Here is an 18,956-nt window from a genome sequence, read left to right on the forward strand (position 1 = left end):
AAGACCTGTATGTAGATTCCCTGGGAAGAAGGTAAATTGGGCAATCCACTATATCAGAGAGATATGGAATTATTAATTTGACTCAGAGGGGAAATGATATGCACTGTGTTAACACAAATGTAAAATCTCCTACCTATGGAAATAGTCCAACATGCTCATTTTCTATGGTGCTTACTGAGGTAGTGTGGATATAAACATAACATTTCACAACCCTTACACCAAACAAATGGGTATAGATTTAGCTGATCAATTGCCTCATTAAACATGGAAGAATGTATGTGCAAATTTGGAAATAATATTGATTTGCCTGAACCTGAAGCCCAGACTAAAATAAATAACCCGCTGGGGTCTGTGTAGTGTGAATCAATGGCAAATTAAACTGGAGCAAGATCTACAAAGCATTAGAATGACTCCAGGATGGTAGAATAATGAAACCAAGAGATAATAAGGTATATTCTCAGTATGTTAACACTCCTTTCACAGTCTACTTTAAACAACATAAATACTCTACCAAAGATTTTTTAAATGCAATCGATTTCAAATGCAATCCCCAACAACAGCATAATACATTTAGCATAATATATTCCGGCTTCAAATTCACATTTCCCAAGACATACCTACATTTGTGACAGAAAGCAGCCCAACAATTATACTGGCATAACTGCACTTCAGTCGAAGTGTTTTTAACTGTAATGCAGCTAGACAGATTCCATTCCATATTTTGGGACATATGCAGTCAGCTAAATGATGGCAATTGGAAAGAGTTCAAAGGAAGTGCAAGTTTGAAGTGTATGACTGAGAAAGATAATATAAACAACATAATGCATTGTATATATTTTCCGCTCCTTTAAGAGAGATATCAAATAACGTACCAATCAGATAAATGAGTTGGAGGCACAATAGGCTGCAGATGTTGGAATCTGCAGCAAAAATGGAGAGAAGCTGGAGGAACTCAGCAGGCAAGGCAGCATCAGTGGAGGGAAATGGATGGCTGATGTTTCACTTTAACACCCTTCATTTTGACTGAAAGAGTTAACTAAAGTAGCCTGTATAAAAAAATGGTGAAGGAGTGGGGCAATGGTTAGTAAGAGAGAGGAGAATCTATGGAGGCACAAGGAACTGTCTATGCTGGAATCTTAAGTAAAACACAAAGTGCTGGAGTAGGTCAGGCAGCATCTGTGAAGGATATGGAAAAGGAACATTTTGGGGCAGAATCCTTCTTGAAACTGAATCCAGGTGAGAAGAGGTTGATAGGCAGATAACAGTCAGGTGGGAGAAGGAAGGTTAGACTTGGCAACAGAAGCTGGGAATGATGCGAGGAACAAAAGTTGCAGACTCTAGAACCTAATTGAATGGGAAGGTGAACAATGGGACTGAATGAGGGGCGGTGGTCAGGGCTAGGGGCAATTTACAGAAGCCAATTAACCTACAAAGCTGCACGTCTTTGGAATGTGAGAGGAAACCGGGGCACCCGGAGAAAACCCCACTAGATCCCAGGCAGAGTGTGCAAACTCCGTACAGACAACATCCCTAGTCAGGATCAAACTCGGGTCTTGGGCGCTGTCACCATTGCAGCAACATTCTATCGTTGCACCACTGTGCCGCCCCATTATCATTTGAATTTTTGCCAAGGAAGTAACTACTTGTACGAGCAGGGTTTTGTTCAATTCAATAGCACGGCAAGGTAACCCACTGTCACACTCATCACATCACATTCTCTATTGATTAACACAGCAGGCTGCCAGCAAGAGGCTGATGATCAGTGAGTAGCAGTGGATGTTTACCATCCCCACTCCTCCACTAACTCCAAATAAGAAATCGATAAGCACACACCTCATTTAATGCTTCAAATAAGCGAGAAACAAAACTACATAATATCATAAATAATATTATTGTTACTGTATTATTTAAATCATTTCAGGTTCAGATTCATTGTCTTTGCAGATGGAGTTAAAAGAATTGCTGACATTTACTTGTCAATCACTAGCAAATGTCAGTAGCTCATTTAATTATTCTACAGCATTTCTATTCAAAGTGTTTTACCTGAATCTAATTTAGATATTCCAAGAGACTGTTACAATTGAGAAATATATTCAATGAAAATGGGAATAATTTGCTACATCGACTAATTGAATGGAGGTTGTTTTATTCTTTATTGAAGATTATTGTCATCAACTCATTTAAAAGCCCATTGTTCATCACTTCACCCAATAAACTGAAAATTCAAGAATGTCCCAGTGAAAACCAGACAATGATCTCTTGCCCTTATTAAATTAGAAGCTGAAAGACATGGGAATTATTTTAACATAAAAAAATTAACGTTCAAACGATATTTCCCTAAGGACTTAAATAATAGATTTTTTTTTGAATGTGCACACTTTCAGTCTAAGCTGACAATGGAGAGATTATTTATTTGACAAATTTTGAATGAATCTACGGCTGTTAAACAAGCATTGTTCACGATACACATGATCTAATTATGCATAAACTAACTGGTTTGCTATTAAATTCCATGAAACAGGGTAAAGGAGTTTTCATTTGACGGCCTAATGTTTGGAATCGAGGTCTTATCAGTACAGACTCTTTTCTTTGCTGACATAATTAATGACTACAGGCCTGTCGCACTGACCTCTGTAGTCATGAAGACCTTTGAAAGACGTGCAGTTTGCATACAGGGCCAATAGATTGGTGGATGACGCAGTCAACCTAGGCCTGCACTTCATCCTCCAGCACCTAGACCGCAAGGGGACCTATGCCAGGGTTCTGTTTGTGGACTTAGCACTGTGGATTTAACACTGTTGTGCCAGAGCTACTACATTCCAAACTCTCCCAGTTGACTGTGCCTGAATCCCTCTGTCAATGGATCATCAACTTCCTGACAAACAGGAAGCAGCACATGAGGCTGGGAAAGCACATCTCAGACCCACAGACCCTCAGCATAAGAGCACTGCAAGGCTGCGTACTCTCCCCTCTCCTTTACTCTCTCTACACCAACGACTGCACCTCCACAGACTCCTCTCTCAAGCTCCTCAAGTTTGCGGATGACACAACCCTGATCGGACTGATCCAGGATGCGGAGGAATCTGCCTACAGACGGGATGTAACACAGCTGGCATCCTGGTGCCATCGCAACAACCTGGAGCTCAATGCTCTTAAGTCAGTGGAATTAATTGTAGACTTTCGAAGTGCTCCCCCTCCCCTCCCCCCACTCACCATCAACAACACTATGTAGGAAAATAACTGCAGATGCTGGTACAAATCAACAACACCATAGTCACATCTGTGGAGTCATTTAAGTTCCTTGGAACCATCATCTCCAGGGACCTTAAATGGGGGGCCACCATAGACTCCACAGTCAAAAAGGCCCACAGAGGATGTACTTCCTGCAGCAGCTGAGGAAACACAATCCGCCACAGGCAATGATGGTCCAATTCTATACTGCTATCATTGAGTCCGTCCTCACCTTCTCCATCATGGTCTGGCTTGGCTCAGCCACCAAGCACGACATCCAGAGGCTGCAAGGGATCGTTCGATTAGCTGAGAAGGTTGTTGGCTGCAACCTTCCCCCCATTGACGAACTGTACACTGCAAGGGCCAGGAAGCGAGCGGGCAAGATCATCTCTGACCCCTCTCACCCTGGCCACAAAATCTTTGAAGCACTTCCTTCTGGAAGGCGACTCCAGACTATCAAAGCAGCCACAGCCAGACATAAAAACAGCTTTTTCTCCACAAGTAGTAGTTCTACCCAATAACCAAAGTCTGTTGTCTCTTTTTTGCTCTGGTTTATTTTCACCCGCATGTTTAGACCGTAATGTTGTATCCTTATTGTTTTGGTGTGGTTATGCTTTATTCTTAATTGTTAACTGTATGTTTGTGTTGTCATTTGTGAGCGGAGCACCAAGGCACATTCCTTGTATATGCACATACTTGGCCAATAAACTTATTCATCATAAAATTATTCATCATCATCATCATCATCAAATGAATGGAATATCCACAAAGATAGCAGATACCTGCAGAGCACAGTTACAGTATGTTATCTCATTAATTTTTTTCCAGGGAGTTTTCTGAGATTCTTCAGCATTTCAGAACTCTCTTGTTACCTTGAGACAACAGTATTGTTTGCATGCCATGTGGCATCTAAACCCTGGAACATCTTGGATTCCAATAATACCAACTCTTACTTGTCATCTTTGCCAATGGGAATTTGCAACTTTCTTCAGTTGTTAACTACCTAAGTTGGAACATTACAAACCATGTACGACAAATGCAAATCCAATGGAACATGAGGACCCCTGGAAACTCTGGTGGAACAAAATGAAAATCATATTCCTCTCCTTAGACTGTTTCAGGAGTTTTCTTTGAAAGAAGTCTCTTTTCAAAATGCTTCTGCTGCATTTCCTTTCCCACTGAGAGCTTTTGACAGCAGGAGAAATCATCTTAAAAAGGAGTCTGTGGCTACAATGAATACTTCCCTTCTGCAAAAAATGTGATTCTTAGCTCTTAACAAACCATCTCTCCCACTCCCCACCCCTTCCTTTGATCTCTGTCCTTAGTTTTCTACAATGTGAATATCAATTCAGGCTCCATGAGCAATATCATGAGGAGGGAAGGTGGTGGTGGGGTTGGGGGGGGTGGGGTTGGGTGGCGGTGGCGGGGTTGGGGGAGTGTGAGATTTAAAAAGAACCTGAAGGGCAACTTTTTTTACACAAAAGGTGGTGGGTAGATGGAACAAGCTGCCAGAGGAGGTAGTTGAGTCAGGTGCTATCACAACGTTTTAAAAACATTTGGATTGGAACATGGATAGCTTAGGTTTAGAGAGATTTGAGTCAAATGCAAGCAGGTGGGTTTGCAGGTGCAAGCAAGGGAATGTTAGTTGGTGTGGGCAAGTTGGGCTGAAGGGCCTGTTTCCATGTTGGATGACTCTATGACTATGAATATATTTTTTCTCCTAGACACTTTACAGCATTCTGGCCAGAGTCACTTTGAGAATTGCAACCCTTCACAGATCAGGATGTTCCAGATCAGGACTCCTCTTCAGACTAATGTAGTAGGTGGGGAAAAGTTGGAAAAGACTGGATGGGATGGAGCAAAACCAGGCAAGTGATAGGTGGATAAGAGGCAGGGGGAGAAGCCGCAGGGCGGAATGTTTACTGAAGAAAGGGGACATCACGGATCTGACCCAGAAAGTCACCTCTCCATTCCCTATGCAAATGCTGCCTGGACCAGTGAGTTCCTCCAGCACATTGTTTTGCTCAAGATTCCAGCATCTGCTGTTGCTTGGGCAACCTTTAACACAGCTTCTATTTTTACTCTCTCGTAAAATTGATGACAATGTAAAATGGGTGCACTCGGCCTCGCAGGAATGTGACGTGTTGGCACTTTGATGGGTCTTCTAATTGATACTTGGCTGGTTGGATACTGACCTTTCTCTTAATCACTTTAGTGTGACACAAGCTGCTCTTTTTCACTTACTTCTCCCTCTGATAGTCAATTATCACCATATACGCGCTACTTAAGTCATACGCATTTCTTTAATCATGCTTCATTTGGCTGTAATGTTATCACTTTGATTGTTTAATAAACTCTTGTTTTGCATCTAATCATTATTAAACATTCTTTTTCTTTGTGCATTGGACTTTTTGTTTCCAATTCCAGCTTTCCTTTATAGGACTCAAAGTGCTGGAGTAACTCAAGCGAAGTAGGTGGGAGCCCAGGTGGAGCACAGTGGAGGGAACGGTGGGAGGGAAGAAAAAGGGGATGTGGGAAAGACAAGGGGGCGGCGGGGGGGGGGGGGGGTTGGGTGCAGGGGGGGTGGTGAGGAGAAGGGGTATTATTGAGCAATTACATAAAATTGGAGAATGTTCATACTGTTAGGTTGTAAGTTACCCAAGTGAAAAATGAGGTGCTGTTCCTTCAGTTTGTATGTGGCCTCACTCTAGTAAAATTCTTGCTTTCCTCTGTTTGTTACAATAGTGACTACATTTCAAAGAATACCTTACTGTCCATTAGATCCTCTCAACTCCCTGGGGTTATAAAGGGCATTACATAATATTAATATCAGTTCAATTGCTTCCTTTCATCTGTTACATTTTTTCCTATTCTGATCACATCTGAAGCATTAACTTTTTTCTTTTCCCCTGGATACATACAGCCTGACTCATTGCATCTTTCCTACATTTTGTAAATATTAAGTACTACAGCGTAATAAATGTAATAAAAGATGCAAACCTTTCTTTAAAAGTCTGAACATATACTCAAGACCCCTTTAAGCTATTCTTGATTACAAAAATGGACTAGTTTGATTGGAAAATTAGGCAGTGAAGATTTCTTCACTTTGAAATGGCACAGAGCAAGATGAAAGTATTAGTAATTTGTTGCACAATAAAAGGAGAAGCCTCCAATACTTGACTTCATTGATACATTATTTTATCTCCATTACCTTTTGATTCTATTATTTCTTTGCTCAGTTTTCCATGTTTTTCTTTCAACGAGTCCTTTCATTTCACATGAAATTCATCTTGCCTTTCTCAAGTTACCAATTAATCAAACTATTTCTTGCATTAGTTTATTTATATTCAAGGTTTCAAGGTCAGTTTATTGTCACATGTCCAATTAAGGTACAGTGAAATTCAAATTACCATACAGCCATACTAAAAAAAAGAAACAAGCCACACAACTACATAAAAGTTAACATAAACATCCACCACAGCGGATTCCCCACGTTCCTCACTGTGATGGAAGGCAATAAAGTTCAAACTTCTTCCTCTTTTATTCTTTGATTGATTGAAAGATACAGCATGGAAACAGGCTATTCGGCCCACTGAGTCAATGCTGACCATCGATCACCTGTTCACACTAGTTCTATGTTATCCCACTTTCTCATTCACTCACACACTAAAGGAAATGTTTACAGTGGCCAGTTAATCCTACAAACCCACATGTCCTTGGGATGTGGTAGGAAAGCAAAGCACATGGAGGAAACCCATATGGTTGCAGGGAGAACTTGCAAAGTCCAAGCAAACAGCAACCGAGGTGAAGATCAAACCTCGGTCTCTGGTGCTGTGAGACAGCAGCTCTATTAGCTGTGCCAATTCCTTCCATTGATGAATGATGTCACGGACACGACAGTCATCTTCTTTTAACAATCTTAGAAAAAATGTTGAGTGACTCATATCAGAGCATGAAGCATACACAATGGTGATAAAAGATGTTGGCAGACTCACAACCAACTCAAGTAACACGAAGATAAAATCAAATTCGAACAACTTTCAATTGTGTGTAGGCAAGGTTATGATTCAATATTGTGAAAACCTTTGTCCCTGCTCATTCAATATATATAAGTCTAGCAAAGTAGGTAATGGATGTTGATTCTAACCAGCAAAATGATTTAGCGTGGCTCCACACAGCCACATTTGTTTTTCCTGCTTTACACCTAACTATTATAGGCCTGGCACACTCACTTTAATCAGTTTACACAAGCATACAGTCTTGTTTGATTCCATCCAGGTTCTTGCCAATTTCGGTTTTTAATGCATGGTTTCAGCTTGCAAATGATCTGATGCAAATGTTCCAATATAATTGTCTTTTATCATAATAGTATACCTTTCCAACAATGTGTCAAATGTCCACACTGTAAAGATTCTTCCAATCTTGCACAAGTTGTCTCAGCCAATCCTCCCCCAGTAAAGTTGGACTGTTTTTATAGTTTGCTTCAGTGATGTGTAGTTGTACTCAAAATTTGTTATATTGCATTGTGCAATCCACTTGCCTTATTATCCATAAAAACAATATCTTAGATTTTCAGAGCAATGGTGCTTTCTGTCAGTGGTATCTTCTAAAATAACTAAAATATCACGACTTATCATTGAACAATTTTCTACTATCTAAAATTTCATGTCAATGCACAGGTAATGCATTTATGCATTGTGATTGAATAAAAGTACTTGCTGATAGTTTCAACCCGATGCCGACTCCTTGTCCCAATATTATAACTTTCAGATTAAAGTCGCCTTCTTGTTTCTGCCATCACTGATCAAGACATTTTTCAAGAGAGTCAAGAGTCAAGTGTGATTTATTGTCCATGATAGACACAAAAAGCTAGAGTAACTCAACGGGTCAGACAGCATCTCTGAGGAAAACAAATAAGTGACATTTCGGTTTGAGACCCTTTTTCAGACCAATTATGTCCTGAAACGGAACAATTAAATTCTTACTAGCAGCACACCAATATGTAAACATTGTATCCTAACCCCCATAATAAACAACAAAAGGAAGTTCAATATATAAAAACAAACAACATAAAGATAAAGGCAAGCCACAAGTCCCTTTTGCAAATAAGTTAGTACATAATTCAGAGTTTAGTTCAAGTTTGTAGTGCTCAATTACCTGATGGTTGTTGGGAAGATGCTGATACTGCACCTGAACTTTACAATTTTCACGCTCCTATACCTTCATCCCAATGGCAGGAATGAAATGAGACCATGGCCAAATTGGTGTGGGACCTTAATGATGTTGGCTGCTATTTCGAGGCAGCGCCGCCTACAAATCCTTTCAATGGTGGGGAGGTCAGTGTCCGTGATGGACAGTTCACCACCTTGTAATCACTTTAGCTCCTGGGGGTTCAAGTTGCCGAACCTGGCCGTAATGCAACCAGTCTCTACTTACACTATTCTGTCAGATGTATCATAGAAACATAGAAACATAGAAAATAGGTGCAGGAGTAGGCCATTCGGCCCTTCGAGCCTGCACCTCCATTCAATATGATCATGGCTGATCATCCAGCTCAGTAACCTGTACCTGCCTTCTCTCCATACCCCCTGATCCCTTTAGCCACAAGGGCCACATCTAACTCCCTCTTAAATATAGCCAATGAACTGGCCTCAACTACCTTCTGTGGCAAAGAATTCCACAGACTCACCACTCTCTGTGTGAAGAAATGTTTTCTCATCTCGGTCCTAAAAGACTTCCCCCTTATCCTTAAGCTGTGACCCCTGGTTCTGGACTTCCCCAACACCGGGAACAATCTTCCCACATCTAGCCTCTCCAACCCCTTAAGAATTTTATATGTTTCAATAAGATCCCCCCTCAGTCTTCTAAATTCCAGCGAGTATAAGCCTAGTCTATCCAGTCTTTCTTCATATGAAAGTCCTGCCATCCCAGGGATCAATCTGGTGAACCTTCTCTGTACTCCCTCTAAGGCTAAAATGTCGTTCCTCAGATTAGGAGACCAAAACTGTACACAATACTCCAGGTGCGGTCTCACCAAGGCCCTGTACAACTGCAGCAGAACCTCCCTGCTCCTATACTCAAATCCTCTTGCTATGAATGCTAACATACCATTCGCTTTCTTCACTGCCTGCTGCACCTGCACGCTTGCTTTCAATGACTGGTGCACCTTGACACGCAGGTCACGTTGCATCTCCCCTTTTCCTAATTGCTTATCACATTGCTTTCATCTCCCACAAAAAAATATTTTCACCCTCAATCACATTTTCATCACCAATTTATTATCTTCCCAAAAGCATTAAGGAACAATGTCCATTAAAATAGATAAATATTTATTTGCAAGGCAGATAACTTAACGTGCATACATGTTGAGTCTTTAAGCTCCTACCATAGATTATTTCAGTATTTGTCATTTTTACAAACCAGATATTCTTCCAAACCATGATACTCCTGTCCAGCAGGAGCACAAAATGTCTGTGCACATCGATGCATGGAGTGCCATTTGTTCATGCGTATAACTATATTATAACTTTATTTAAAACAATTGTTTTTCCACAAGCAATGCTTGTGGTAGAAGCTTGGGCTTCTAAGGATGAATTACTGTCATCCACAGAAATACTGGCGCACCCATGTGTACGCACACACGCTCACGCTCACACGCACACTGTATATATATATATATATATATATATATTCTACATATGCCCTATTTGCTCGTGATAGATCTGCTTTCACATGAATCGAACGACTCATGGTAATTGATCCCAGAGGAGACTGTTTGCACATTTAAGTGTTCCCAGTTTATTTTCAAGGCAAATCTTAATGTCTTCTCATTTTTCTTTGGGATGATCTCCTGGTATTTTACTGAAGGGCTCATCTGTGTTGTGCCTCAGCAGACACCAACAACATCTTAACTAGCAAAAGAGGATGAAGACAAGGACATCCAGAATAACACTCATTTGCCCAGAATTTCTTTTGTTCCCTAATTGGATAATTTATCGATCGATTTGTGTTTTGCCTATGTTTATGATGCAGCATGTTGCAGTTATAGTTTGCAATTCTCGTGCAAAGCTGAAACTGGTAAATATTTCCAAAGAAAGGCTGCAGGTGATAAACAATAGTTACCATATTTCGCACAGCTGCTGGCACTTAATTTAATGCATTAAAGCTCTAGCTCTTACAGAGCCCATGCCAACCATGCAATCTGGAAGTGCTGCTTTGGATCCAATAGCAAAGAGAGAGCAGGAGGGAACAGAATGTGTTTCAACCCCAAGGTGTTCTTGTGACCACAAACTCTCATGGATGAAGTAGACGGTACGGTGGAGGGGCATGGAGAAAGGATGGGCAGGAGACACTGTCAGGAGCTGGCAAGCTTTGCCAATTGAGACGATCCCTGAATAGCTTTTGTAATGTTACAAAGCCATTTCTCAATGTGTAAATCAAAATATTTACAATTTGATCATTAATATTTTAATTGTGTTTTGCCATAAGGTTGGTTTTTTTTTTGCAGTCTCCTTCCTTTTATAGATATTGTGTGTAATAATACAGAATTTGTTTTTGTGTGTTTGTTTGAGTATGCACCCATTCTTCACTATACTTGTGAACACGGCAGTAAACTTGACTCTTAAAAGCAAGGTATTGCTAGTAAGAGACTTAGGTAAACATTAAAGAGTTTCTTAAAACTATAAAGAACTGGGTAACTTCAACATCCTTTCTAACCTTGGTTGCTAAACCAATCCTCAAATTTAAAAAATACACAATTCTAACTTCTCATCGCTCCTTATAACTTTACAATTATAAACCCTATAATTTTCAGAATGTTCAGGCTCATAACTATAACTCCTGGAGTAGATGACTCTAAAATGTTTTGCTGTGATAAAGTGCACTCCTGTGGAAAAGTTCCGTTTAGTTTAGTTTAGAGATACAGCACGGAAACAGGTCCTTCAGCTCACCAAGTCCGCGCTGACCAGTGATCCCCACACACTAACATTATCCTACACAGACTGCGGACAATTTGTAATTTTACCAAGCCAAGTATCCTACAAACTTGAGCGTCTTTGGAGTGTGGGAGGAAACCAGAGTTCCTGTGGAAAACCAATGACAACCAAAATCCATACAGACAGCAGCCGTAGTCAAGATTGAACCTGGGTATCTGGCGCTGTAAGGCAGCAACCTTATCACTGTAAAGTTTCCGTGTATGACCGGTGTGTGAGTTGCGGTTTGAAACTAAGAAACAATGTTTGCAGTTCAGATAATGGCATCATCAGCATGTGATGATCATACACGTGTCTGCCTGCCCATGTTGATGGGATCATGCTCAAGGGCTTGCTGAAGGGGACGCTGCCAAAGTCCCTTCCTGGTTCTACAGATCTTCCAAGTTTCCACTCAGTGATACGTATTGTGCCCATGAATCTCAGGATGGAAGTCAGAGGCTGATGGATCAGACATTCCAGCCCAATGCATTGTAAGATTATTGTTTCAAAATAGTTTATTTTACAAGATTTGAATAGTTTATGTAATCTCCTGCCATCAAGTGGTGACTTCTATACATGTTGTATAGGTGCCGAATAAAACACAATCATCTTAATACTTATTTCGGTTTAGTAATCCACTTACATATTTAATAACCCAAATCATTTACTAAAATCTATTAGGTCACATTTAAGCAGATTAGCTAATGTGAGTTGGCTGGTTACGATAACCAGATTGAAAACAATATCTACACTCATTTAAAGATCTTACTGAACATAATGGGTATTATCCGATCTGCAAACATTGTTTCTTAGTGTCATTGATGTGCCTATAAAATATACGGTGCTCAGCTGGAAATTGCCTGATTACGTGATTGTCTTTGTTATTGCTTCCTTATCGATTAGATAAACAGTGATTCCAACTCCAGCTCGGTAAAATTATTTAGTTGCGGAATTCTGTCAGTTTCCAATTGAAGTTGTTGAAACACAAAGATATCATTTTTAGCTGCAGGGTTTTAAAAGGATTTTCTATTGGCCCTGGAATTCTTTGTTGGGTTCAGGTGTATGGGCCTCCTCCATGTCACCAAGACCTTGCCACCAGTCCCCTCAACAAACCAGTCAGACACTTATCTGAAAAATGATGCATCAAATCTATGAGAAAAGCCTTTCACACAGGTTTTGAAGTGCCTGTGCCCATCTTCTGCTGAAAACCTGCCTGTCAGGAAGTAAAATCAGGTACTTCCCCATCATATACTTTGCATACATACTGACATCACCTTGTTTATTAATTGGTTACGGGCAGGAAATGGATCAAAAGGTCACAACAAGCACAGTTTGAAGCACCTATAATTTAACATCTTGGGTTCAAAAATGCCTTGACCTCTTTAATAACCCTGCACGTGAATGACAAAGCAGCTCCTGCCTAGATATCTGGGTTGCAATGTTTCTTAAACAGAGAAAATTACAATTACTTTTTTTTAAGCAATGTGATTTTGAGGGGCATTAGGGCAAACAGATCAGAAATGTGGCACACTAAAAATTAGTTCAATCTAATTTTGGGACAAAAATGTATTACTGTCCAGCAAAAAAAGGCTTTGGTTTTCTGTCCAAATGTATGAAGTGAAAGAAGTGACTTTTCAGGAAAAGCAAAACTTTGGAAGGGTAGCTGCAGGGAGGTGAAAATGGAGATGATACCAAGATATGAGTGTGGGTTGTACAATTCAGTTCTGTAGCCTGCCTGTTGAAATAGGAAATGGTCTTACGCTGTCAACAGCACAGAACTAAAGAGTACCACATATAATGGATCTGTTTGTTTATTCTGCAGATTTAATCATAAAAGTGAATACCTGTTCCCTCCATGACATTCAAGAATAAGATATATGCACAGCACTTTGAAACAGCTATCCAATTTGTGTCACTGTTGTTCCTGCTCACATCTCCCTACATACATGTATTTTCCTTTAGACTTTAGAGATACAGCGTGGACACAGGCCCTTTGGCCCTTGGCCGAGACTGTGCCAACCAGCAATCACTAGCACTATCCTACAGACTAGGAACAATTTACAATTTTTACCGAACCCAATTAACAAAAACTTGTATGTCTTTGGGGTGTGGGAGAAAACCAGAGCACCCAGAAAATCTTACAGGGTAAACGTACAGATTGTCCTTACAGACAAGCACCCGTAGTCAGGTCCCGTAGTCACCCTGCTCTCTGGTGCTGTAAGGCAGCAACTCTACCGCTCCAACTTCTTTGGAAGTATATTTCCAATTCTGTTTTGAAAGTAACAGATGTAATTGCTTCTGTTGCCAATTCAGGCACTGAAATCCAGATTGCAACAATTAAAAAGTAAGTTATCGTCATTCCTCTCTGATTTATTTAGGATTTATTTTAAATCAATTTCTTGGTTCTGCCCCATCTGCTAGTGGATACAGTAGCATTATTTCTTGTTATTTTGATCACCTACACATCAACCCCAGTAAATAGATTAAGAAGGAGCTTGGGTTGATCTTTAGTTATGCAAGTCCTAAACCACATCAGGTATTAGGAAGTGGTTTCTCTTCCTGGATATACCGTGCCTGAGATATTGGTTGCTGGCTCAGGTGGTGAACATCGATTCAGAAAAAAGTTCTCCAAATTACATCCAAGCAATACTCCATAAATTTAGGACACAACTGCAAAACATTTGAGAAGAATATGATAAAGGAGAAAAAAAAAAAATCAGTAAGGAAGGATTTTGAGTAACTAAATAGGCATAGTATTAAAACCTCCACTGGAAGCAAAGAAAACCACCAACAATGCCAATGAAGAAATAGAAAGCTGATAGATAGATTTGTTATACTTTACGCAGTGGACATGACAGGCTTGAGATAGACGGGATTACTGTATCACATAAGCAGTCAATAATTTCAAGTACTAAGGAAAATTGATGATGAATGATCTGGTTAAGTACAATATTTGCTCCTTAAATGGATGTTGTTGCCTCTTCAGTCCAGATGATGAATGATCTGGTTAAGTACAATATTTGCTCCTTAAATGGATGTTGTTGCCTCTTCAGTCCTGACACTGAAACCATATTCTAATTCACCTTCCTGCTCTTTGCCTTTTTAATCTTGCTGCTGAGAGGCTGAATTTACTTCAGTGGTTTGAGGTTTTTGGTGCACAAAATCCAACATTTTCCTCGGTTTGGACAGGCATGGTACACAAATGCATCAATCAATTCTTATCTCAAACAGGGATAACAACTAACAAAAATAATAAACACAGCTTATTGTAGAAGCCTTCTTGATGGGAACCTAGTCAAGACGCAACAGCTTGGTGATAATTTAGATTGCTGGCGCGTATCTCATCTACATTGCCAAAGCACAATGCCCATATCCAATGCCCACAATCCATGCCCATATCCAATGCTTCATAGATCATTTAGCAATTGCTATAAAATAATTTCCAGTGTAATTTATTTTACAGCTTAGGCATAAAAAAACAAATAAAGAAGTATTGATACATCAACTAAATGTTTGGTCCCAGATAAATCGGCATTGTTGTTAAATATTCAGAGACCGATCTGATAGCAATAAATTAAGGAACAAGTGCAATTCACTGTCAACCTATCAGATCATGAAAGGAGGAACAACACAACGTGACAGATTTTCCCGGCGCTAAACATACAAAATCATTAACCCATTTATAAATAAGATTTTTATGGTTTGACTGCACATGTACACAGAGGAAATTATTAATGGTCTTTCATTGTGCACATCAGGATTTTCCCAGGCATAATAGTCCACTAAATTAACTTAATGTACCTTAAAAATAGAACAAAAAAAAAAACAGGTAACCACAGAATCACAATGTGGTTAATTATTCATCCAAAAGTCATATTTGAACACAACATAAGTCTCATTTGCATAAGGCGACTTAAAGCTGATTGTCCAAATAATTCACTTCAATCACATTTTGCCACAGAACAATATTTGCATCAATCACAGGCCTGAATTGAATTTTCCTATTTTGCTTCCAATTTAAGATTTTCCAAAGCAACCCTAAACATTTACATCTACATTGCATTTTGCATTTGCATAGGGCAAAAATGAGCTGAGTGTTAATGTGTTCAATCATATGCTTAATTAATGTACCCAACAATATCCAAGATCCCCACCAACTCAGCCAAACCCTCATTTTGTTTAGTTTAGTTTAGTGATACAGTGCGGAAACAGAACCTTTGGCCCACCGAGTCCGCGCCAACCAGCGATCCCTGCACATTAACAATATCCTACACACACTAGGGAAAATTTACACTTATACCATGTGTACAAACCCAAGCCAATTAACATACAAACTTGTGCGACTTTGAAGTGTGGGAGGAAACCGAAGATCTCGGAGAAAACCCACGTTGTCATGGGGAGAACGGACAAACTCCATACAGACAGCACCCGTAGTCGGGATCAAACCTGCATCTCTGATGCTGCAAACGCTGTAAGGCGGTAACTCTACCATTGTGCCACCTTGCCACCATTTCTCCTACCATCGGGAAGAAGATACGCGAGCCTGAAAATCATGACTATCAGGTTCAAGAATACATTCTTCCCACCAACCATCAGGCCATTAGGCAATAGACGATAACCTTAGCAACTATGAACTTCCATGGACTGTCTTGGATGTGCTTAGGACGTTAGTTTTTTTTTGCACTGGTCTTAGGCGATTAATATATTGAAATTTAAAAATATATATTATATTATTGTGTGTATTGAGTTTACGAACTTGTAGTTTATTGTTTGAGTTTACAGTGCAGCATAGGTTCACGAGGTTAATCCCCGGGATGGCGGGACTGTCATATGAGGAAAGATTGGAAAGACTGGGCTTGTACTCACTTGAATTTAGAAGGATGAGAGGGGATCTTATAGAAACGCATAAAATTATAAAAGGACTGGACAAGCTAGATGCAGGAAAAATGTTCCCAATGTTGGGGGGTGTCCAGAACCAGAGGCCACAGTTTAAGAATATAGGGGAGACCATTTAAAACTGAGATGAAAAAAAACTTTTTCATCCAGATAGTTGTGAATTTGTGGAATTCTCTGCCACAGAAGGCAGTAGAGGCCAATTCACTGGATGAATTTAAAAGAGAGTTAGATAGAGCTCTAGGGGCTAGCGGAATCAAGGGATATGGGGAGAAGGCAGGCACAGGTTACTGATTGTGGATGATCAGCCATGATCACAATGAATGGCGGTGCTGGCTCGAAGGGCCAAATGGCCTCCTCCTGCACCTATGTTCTATGTTTCAATGATATTGGTGAAGGACTCAATAAGCATCCTTTCAGTAACAAATGGACAGGGGTGCACAGTGTAGAAAATCCCTGGGATAACACCAGCCTGAAGCTTGACCCATTTCCCAATCAGTTTCAATGCCTGATTACCAACTTGCCATTTGATCTTCTGATCACTAACAAAACATAAGTTTCAGTATGCTACCACTGACAGACTTAAAGCAGGGTTACACTTATTTAAAGAGAAGGTATTTTCCCATTGGCATTTCTGACTGAACAACAGCAGAACGGTTGGTCTCAGGGACCAGTTACAGAGCAGCCACTCATTTCTCAAATGCTTCTCTGGAGATCCAAATAGATGAACTGAGATTTTTGACATCAGCACCCTAAGAGCTCTATCAAGCAGGCCATAAATGACCATTTTCCTATACAGGTTCTGCGTACAATGTTGAAAGCGTTTTAATGATCTTGTAAGACATTGAGCACAAGTCCAACCTACACACACTCAACCAACCACCTTCCTCCACCCTCAACCATTACATTACCAGATTTCCAGCTTCTGCACATGTGCAATTTTACGCATCTGCACTATTTTGATTCTTATGACATAACTAGATAACGCTCCATAGAATCGCAACACATCAGTGAACAGTCCCAAGTACCTTCATGTTGTCTTGTTCCCCTGTCACCCTGTGGCTTTCCCAAGCAGGTTGGTTCCATATTACTTGATAACTATCACACAGCACAAATGCAGCAAGATTAGTTTTTATCCATTTTCTCAGGATTATCAACTGAATATATATAGTTCCATATTATTGTCTCATTACAGAGACTCAACTCAATCCCTACTGACATCAAGATGCTATGCTGAAAATAAGTAGATCTGGCAAGATAACAATCAACCAAAGATCAGGGCGGCATAGTGGTGCATCGGTAGAGTTGCTGCCTTTCAACATCAGAGACCCGGATTTGAACGTGACTATGGGTGCTGTCTGTTCAGAGTTTGCACATTCTCCCTGTGACCTGCATGCGTTTTCTCCAGGAAGTCCGGTTTCCTCCCACACTCCAAAGATGAACAGGTTTGTTGGTTAATTGGCTTGGTATAATTGTAAATTGTCAACCCAGTCAGTCTAGTGCACAAGATCATGGGAGGAATGGAGTGGGGGGGAAGATTAAATAGGAACCAGAGGGGTAACTTTTTTACACAAAGGTTGGTGGGTGTATGGAAAGAGCTGCTAGAGGAGGTAGTAGAGGCAGGTACTCTCCTTGCATTTAAGATACATTTGAACAGATACATGGATAGGATGGTTATGGGCCAAGTGCAGGGAGATGGGACTCATGTGGATGGGGCATGTTGGTCGACAAGGGCAAGTAGATCCATAAGTCTTGTTTCCACACTGTATGACTCTATAACTCTATGACCTTTGTTCCACTCCCTCCATTCCAAGAATACTTTTCTGTGATGAACTGCATAGAAAACTCCAAAAAGGTCTCCAAAAAGGTCGTGTAGCTGCAACAAGTTATCCTTGCTCCTGTGTGTGTGTGTCTGTTTTGCCTTCCTCACTGCTTGTTGTAAGTAAATATTTGCTTTCAGTGGCTGGTGTACAAGGACGCCCAGTTCTTATTGCACCTTGCCCTCTCTTCATCTCTCACTATCAGAGCCAAAATGGACACGTTTACATAGAAACGGAAGGTTGCACAGGCTGGTTTGCAATTAAAAGACACAAAGTGCTGGAGAAATCCGCGGGTCAGGCAGCATCCCTGGAGAGAATGCATAGCTGATGTTTCAGGTCGGGACCCTTCTTTAGAGCCTTAAGAAGATTCCCACGTCCCCAGTAACATCACCTATTCAGGTCCTCCAGATACGCTGCCTGATCCACAGAGTTAATCCAGCACTTTGTGTTGAACATTACGTAGATCCATGTTAAACTGTATGTGAAATGCATTTGCCCACACACTCATGAGTTGTGTCCTGTAAATTTTTCAAAATCATTTTGGAGCGTCTTTATATCCCCAACACACCTCACATTCCACCATTCCCACAACCCAACACACCTCACATTCGACCACGCCCACAACCCACCCTGCCACACCATTGTGTTAACTGCAACTCTGCATAGCAGTTGAATTTTCGACAATTGTACAGTCACAGAAATAATGCTGTAAACTCCATGTACTATTTTGTAATACTCATTTTATAAAATATAATGAGTTTAAGCTTCGTTCTAATCTTAGCATAATTCTGATTTTCTAGAATAAATTAAATTATTTCAAACATCAGTACACACTGCAAATTGCCATTCTGCTCTTATATCAATTATCCTTCCAATCTCCAATTCATTTTTCCAATGGTAGAGGAGTTTATATTAAAGGAGCCCAACTGAAGATAACAATACCCTGAACAAGGATGAGGAGCTGAAAGTTGCTCAAGGGTCTCTCGAATAACACCTTCCAATAACTACTTTCTCACAACAATTTTGTCTCCAATTATAAAGG

The sequence above is a fragment of the Rhinoraja longicauda genome, chromosome 1 (assembly GCF_053455715.1).
Source record: "Rhinoraja longicauda isolate Sanriku21f chromosome 1, sRhiLon1.1, whole genome shotgun sequence".
NCBI lineage: Eukaryota > Metazoa > Chordata > Chondrichthyes > Rajiformes > Arhynchobatidae > Rhinoraja > Rhinoraja longicauda.